We start from the raw sequence: 7,343 nt of genomic DNA, 5'->3' as shown, positions 1-7,343 counted from the left end.
AGCGGTTCCCCGGCCTCCCAGCACGGATATTCCTATTTAATTACTTTCCGATTAAAAGGGGAGAAATGCAATCGGATGGGAGCCGGCGCTGAACGGCAAGGGTGGTTTCGGAGGTGAAAATTTGATATTCTGCTGCATGCGTGCAGTTTGGTGGCACACAATGAGGTGGTGCGGCAGAGCGAGAGAGGGCTGGAGGAACGGCTGGGTGTGTTACATAATTTCAAAGCATCCTGAGGGGTTATTTGGTCGGTCCATCTCTGGCAGTGTGTAAGGGCACTTTCTGCTTATTTGCAGTGGGTGCGTGCAATAGGGTAGTGCGTGGGGCTGCGTGTGTGCTCGTGTGGGTGGGCAGGGCTGAACTGGTGTCCCATTGTTTTGCGGACGGGTAGTGATGGTTCAAACTGTGTGTGGACTAAAATATCCGTTTGGGTCTGAAATAGGTGCTTTTCTGTAAGGTATGTAAGGCTTTGGCCTTAAACTAGGACCTTCGAATCTGAAGCATCTTCACTGCAGAAAGGCATGGCTCGGTGCCTGTGCTATTTCTCTCTTCATCCACCAGCAGACCTCCAAGGAGAAGTACAAAGGGGAAATGATTTTTAAAGATGACAGCTTTGCATCATTAGGTAAATCTTCTGCTGGGAAGTGCCAAGAATGGAAAACATGTTGTAATTATTTATGTGCATATCTACTTGATGTTTCCGAATCTGGAAAAGATGAAAAAAATAGGGAACTGAATATCACCTTTGTCTTCGGAAACATCCTGGTGGCTCACACTGAAGTCAGTGTCCTTTCCCTGCTTCAAGCAGCTGCTTCTGAATTGTAACAAAACTCACATACTGCTAATTTTGCCTAGTGGGAATTCCACGGGTGAATCAGAGAGCAGGAGCTGGCTCAGGGGCTGCAGGCGAGTGTTTGTTGCGGTGTTTTGGGCCCAGAACCCCAGAGATTGCTCTGAGCTCTGTTACTGGATCTGAAGTTTTGCTTATGACAACAGCAGAGCGGAGCCAGTGGGGAATGATTCCCTGGGGCTTCTATGTGCGCTGCAGGACCAACCCCATGATAGAACCATTGAGGTTGGAAAACATCTCTCAGATCCCTAAGTCCAACCCCAACCCATCCCCCCATGCCTGCTGACCATGTCCCTCCTGTGTCCCACCTCCATATTCTGGAGCAACTCCAGGCACGGTGATTCCCTGCTTCCAGGGCAGCCTGTTAGTACCACCCTGCCACATCCACACATCTCTCTCTGCATGCCCTGCCATCCCCAAGTGTCCATCCATCCAGGTGTGGCTCTGGCTCATGGCCTCCCTTAATTCCTCACCCATTTTATTTTGGTGTGAATGGTGATTTCAGCCTGACCTTGTGTGCCCTGGGTGTCCCGTGCTGCCACTGCCCCTCACAGGTGTCAGGCTGCACAAGGGAGATGACTCTGTGCTCGGATCCTGTCCAGCCCAGTAGCTGTGTGCTTGTGGTTGCTGCTCTTGCATGTGGTCTTGGTCTTCTGGTGGCTTTGTCCCATTGAACACAGCTCCGTGCTGCTGAGGGAACATGGTAGCTGTGCTGATGTACTTAACAAGGTGCATGGTGTCCACCACGTGCCATTGCAGCACTCTTGTTGGGTTTATATGAGTTTCTTGCACATTTACAATGGGTTTGAATCATTGAGGATGGGTCTGCAGTGCTGACCTTGGTGGAATAATGCGGTAGACAAAGATGATTAATTCCCAATGTGCAGACAAGCTCTCTGTTACCCTGGGTGCTCTGGTGGATGCAGAGCAGGCACCAATGGGCAGAGATTTGCACCTTGGGACGGTTTGGTTGTGGCTTTACAACATTACAGCTGAGTCCCTCACATGAAAACTCTGGAGAGGCTGCATGAGACTCTTACAGCCCCATTTCCAAACCCACTTCTCACACCGTGACACAGAGCCCTCAGTGACAGCCTGAAGTTCAGGTCTCAGGACAGGGGACGTTCCCTGCTGTGCTCTGCGTGTGGCACAAAGCAGATGCCCAGGGCTGGGCATGGAGCACTGACTGCTGTGGGAGAGGCAGTGCCTGGGCTGTGTGGTGCGATATATTTAGTTGCTTTTATTCTCCAGCTCTATTACTTTTCCATTTAGACAATTGTTAGATACCATCAAAAGGAAGGAGTAAATGTACCTGCATTTCTCTGCTTGCTTGTGGGGAAAGGCAGCACACAGCAGTTTTCTCTGCTGCTCTGGACTAATTTAGACATTTATTTGATTTTTGTCTCCACTCCACTATGGGTGTTACCAATTTTTCTAAGTAATGAAAAGAGGAGAAAAGCTTTGAAGACAACTGGCAAACCGAATTAACTGAATACCCGTGGATGTAGGAAAGCTGACTTGGGAGCAAGCCAGGGACGAAGAAATATGATGTTACAGAAGTGAGAGTGTAGCTGTTGGCTTTGTATCACTGAGCACTGCTGAGCATCACAGGGCTTAAACCTTTCCTCGTTATTATGTTTCTGTGGAAATTTGTGTGAAAATTCAGCCTTGCAGAATCGTTCAGGTAGGAGAAGACCTCTCAGATCCCCAAGCCCAGCTCACCATGCCCACTGACTTCCTCCCCCAGTGCCACATCTCCACGTTCTGAAGCATCTCCGGGTTGGTGACACCCCGCTCCCTGGGCAGCTGTGCCAGCACCTGACTACTCGTTGGAGAAGAGATTGTTCCCAATACCCAACCTGGTATCACCATATAGTGGCTGCAGCACCCAGCTGACTCATAGGGAGCTGAGGCAGGTGCTGGGAGATACCAAGGGATGCTCCATCCCCATGGCCTCCTTCTTGGCTTTGCTCTTTCTTACCAGCAAGGAAGAAGAAAGGAGAGCGTCTATTAATACTACTTTTATTTATAAGTGTTTCTTCCTTTGGCAGTGGATCAATACAATGAGGGTTTTTTTTATCACTGCTATTTATGTGCCTTGTGCTGCTGTGCGAAGCCAAACCCTCCAGGTTGGGGTCTGGGCCATCTCTGCCCATTTCTGCAGCCTGATGCAATGGATTGAGGTGTGCCAGAGAGGACATGGCTTTAAAGTATGGATGAAGATGCTCAAATTTTATCCCTCAAATCTGTAGAATCCCATACTAACAGTGGATTCCTCAGGTTCCTTCCTGAGCTTTTCTGCAGCTTGCTGTGAGCCCAGCCTGGCTCCCATGGCTGTTATTTCCCAATATGCTGATTCAGGGTCCTGGCAAATCTTTTTCTGCAGACTCCGAGGCACTGAGCACTGTTTCCATGCAGTGTCACACAGGTAAATGTTTTGCTGGGCTCATATTGATTGCCATGGCGTGCCATCAGTGTGTTTTGATGACAAGTCACTTGCTGTGTCAAAGCCTCCCTTCACTGTAAACACTGTCACAGAGCCTTCAAGGTGACCCTTGGCTGCTGAGAAGGCAGATAGAGGGGAGAGAAGGGAAGGCTGTGGCTGATTTTTCTTCTCCTTGTGCCCTGTATACGGATAAAATAAATTGACCTTTGGATTGGAGGCCGTGTGATGAAAAATTCAGTGGTTGGTGCTGGGAAGGGATAAAGCTCCGAGCCCATGCTGTGCTGCCACTTGCCAGGCAAACACCTCCCCTGTAAGCCACCAAGCTTTCATCTTGGGCAGCACACAACTTTCAACAATGTGGAAAGAAGATAAATCCAACCATCTTGTCCAAGCCCTTTTCCTTTGCGCCACAGGAAGCGAGGAAAGAAAGGCATCATTCAGTGGAAATCACCTTCTTCTTGGGAAACCCCCAACCAAGGAGAGAGAGGTTTTTACATCTAGCTCTGTGTGCAATGGTCTTGCAAGAATGCAGCTCACATTTCCATTTCCTCAAGCATGTGGCTGCGGTGGTGTAGATACAATCTCAGGCAGGCCGCACCACTAGGAAACAGTTTCCACTTCATTACTGCAAAATAATGCTGCAGAATCAGTATCAGATGGGATGGTCTCTGTGAGGTCAAGGGGATGCTGGGGTACCTGGTTTCATCACCTCACTCTTCTCTCTTGGGGCGAGTTGTGCCATTTGGAATACCACATGAGCACGGTTCCTGTCCTGCAGGGGTGCTGCAGGATACTGGCTGGTTTGGAGTAAACGACGGGCTGGGAAGGGTCCTTGGTCTGCTGCAGTCTGCAGAGTGCTGCTCGTGCAAACCCATCTTCTGGAGCCAAATCTTCAGGTCCGGACATGGCAGGCTGTGATGCAAGGACCCAGCACAGGGTGCCACCAGTGGGACCTCCCTGCTCCGAGAGGAGTTTCCCTGCACACGCTTCCATTTTGGAATGTCTTTTTTTTTTTTTTTTTTTCCTATAAGCTTTTGCTCTGAAATCTGAGCTTCTATCCAGTTTGGTTATGACTAATCCATCGGCTGCCTGTCTGGTGCCAGCATGACAGCTCAGCAGCTGCTTGTTTTTCCTGGTGCTTCCTTCCCAACCTCCCTGAGGCTGATGCCTGTGGGGCAGCTCTGTTCTCATTCTGCTGGCTCCTGAGCCCAGGTCTCCTCCTCCAGACAGCTTTCTGGAAAGGATGGCTGATGTGCAGTGTAGATACAGTTGGGTGCAGAGTGTACCATGTCTCTCTGGGATCTGTTGGTGGGTGGAATGCTGTGTGGCCTCCCTTCCTCTGGGCTGGCCACTGGTTCATAGCCAAGAGAAGGAGCTCAAGTGGCCTTTGCTCCCTCCACAGCCATTGAGCAGCAGGGGTGGGATGTCCCCACGCATGAGCTGCAGCAGTCCAGGCTGTGCCAACCCTCGTGGGCTTGAGACAGTGCCAGAGGGGACAGAGAGTGCCATCAGCACCAGGGGAGGATGCACTGGGATCTCACATGGCAAGGGCTGCAGGTTCCCATGGGCTGCAGAGCAGCATCCAGCTCCATCCCTCGGCTGCAAATCCTTAATATCAACTCCACAAACAACACAGACATCGCTTCCTTTAAGTGAGGGGCGAGACAGGGGGCACGCAGCACCCACACGGCTGGGCAAATGAGAACAAACAGCAAACACGGTGTGGTTTGGGGTCGGAGCCGCGGCGGTGTCGCGTGTGGCTGCTAGGTGGCACCACCGCGAGCAGTGCCAGCTGATGTCACCAACCTCTTCAATGCCCTCTCCTCTTCCTCTGCCCTCCCCCCTCTCCCCTCCCTTCCAGGCGTAAAAGGTGGAAGAACATTACGGACCGTTTTTAACGATGGACAAATATATCCGATTGTTTTCTGAATGTGTTTCTGCCAGTACGTCCCGTGCAGTTCAGTTTTAGGTAAATCCGTGATTTGTAATTCTAGAGGGGCAAACGCGGAGTTATTTTTGTGCTGCAGCGTGCTCAGATCTCCTGCCGGCTGCTTGCAAAAGGTTGCCCACGTCAAACCAGCAGCCTGACGGAGCTCCGAACTTTGCAAGGCGATTCCCATCGCTCTACGACCCGTTGGCGAGCGGCTCCCTGCGGGTTTATGAAATAATTCTATTTCAGGCTCAGCCGTGCAGGCAGGGTCAGAGGCCGGCCGGGGACACCCCGGGCACCCCGCGCACCGCCGCGTCCCCGCCTCGAACGGATCGCTGTGCCCGCCAGGCTCCTCCTGGGCCCCGATCCCGGCCGAGCAAATCCCTTCAGCTGAGAGGCTGCCGAGGGTGGTGTGATGCTGTGACCCGTCAGCAACAATTCAGCCCTGTGTTTCCTTTGGGAAAAGGCATTTGCATATCCTCTGTTCGCTGTATTTGGTTAAACACATTTGAAAAGGCAAAAACCGTTGAGAGGGAGGAAAGAACTGGGGGCCTCCTATGCTTTAACTCTTTGGAGGTCAGCTCTGGGCTTGCCAGAGGGAGGAGGATAAGGAACTGCAAAGTCTTAGAGAGATGTCTCAAAATACCCAAAGCAGAGGCTCTGAGAGCTGCTTTTGCAACAGGAAAGAGGAAGGTGCTGGAGATGGGGAAAAGCCACAAGGACGGAGGCAGCAGAAATGCACCGTGTGCTCTGAACTGGGGGTTTGTTGATGTGCACTGAACTCAGCACAGACAGGAATGCCTTCATGTAGCTTGGAAATACACATGAAAATACGTGAGCTTGAGTAAAAGCGAGTTGCACTCATGTTGGGAATGAAAGCAGGGCGTGCAGCGGGGTGCAGAAGTCAGACAGAACTGAGTGGAAACGAAACCATGGATGGCTCAACTGCTGCTTAATTTAAAGTTAAAAAAAAAAAACCCTCAAAACTAAAAAAATAACTGAATCAACAACAAAGACTCTGGCATGTATAAACCAAGTGGTTTATATTCAAACAGCACCACTGCGTGCTGTTACTATCAGAAGAAAAGAAACAATTTGAAGCAAGGACATCCCAAATGACAGCCTGGCTACTGAGCTCTCAAAACCCTCTGCTGCAGCGATGCCCACACGGCCGTGTCCCCAGTGCCTGGCAGGATCTATGCTGTGCCTGGCTGCAATGCGGGGACTGAGCTTTGGGACTCCCAGGGGTGTGGGGAGACGGCAGCTGGGAGATGCATCCATTGGTGTTCCTGCAGTGCGAGGGAACTGAGGGCTGGAGGGGGAGGAGAGAGAAGCTCTGCGCTGGTGGCCTCGTGTCAGCATCCCTAATGACTGAATTAATCCTCTGTTCATACAGCGCATTTCCTTCCTGCTGCTCTTTGTTACTGGTCAGAAATACGGAGTGTGTAATTAATGACCAAAGGCCGTAGGAAGGAACGAGGGAGTGCTCAACAGCCAAACACAGGGGGTGAATTTCCCCCATCCTTTACATCACTTTCATTCATTTAATCAGTGCCTGTTTTTTTGCACTTCTAAGGGGGAACCCGGGGGCCTTTCTAGCAGTTTTCTCTGTTCCCAAAGCTGTGGCCCTGGGCTGGCAGACAGTTCTTATGGGACATTCTCACTGCATCACAGTGCTGCGTGAGATGGAGGAGTGAGGGCTGCACCCCAGCTGTGGTTTCCTGGTGTGCAGCCTGGGTTGGCCGCTTCCCCACCTCTGTGTCCCTCTGGCTGTGACCACCACTTTGTTCAAAATTCAGCCTTCACCCGTGTTTCTCATTCATTCTGATAACGTATAAAAGCATAAAGAGATACAAATGGTTTCCATCTCCTCCAGCACATTGTGCTCAGCTGAGAGTTCTGCAAGCACTTCGACTCTTTCCCCAGAGCTCTCCAGCACAGCTATGGTGCATTCCTGGGGCTGTGCACACCTGAACTACACTGTTCTGCCTGCTGCACATCCTGAGCACACAGGATAAAGGATGGGCAGTGCTGTACCCCCACTGAGAGACACTGATTTACACTCAGCCTGACGCTCCCTGGTAGTTTTATAAATTGGGACTGATTGCAGAATAGCCAC

The sequence above is a fragment of the Meleagris gallopavo genome, chromosome 15 (genome assembly GCF_000146605.3).
Source record: "Meleagris gallopavo isolate NT-WF06-2002-E0010 breed Aviagen turkey brand Nicholas breeding stock chromosome 15, Turkey_5.1, whole genome shotgun sequence".
In the NCBI taxonomy this organism is placed as follows: domain Eukaryota; kingdom Metazoa; phylum Chordata; class Aves; order Galliformes; family Phasianidae; genus Meleagris; species Meleagris gallopavo.
This window is presented reverse-complemented; position numbering follows the sequence as displayed.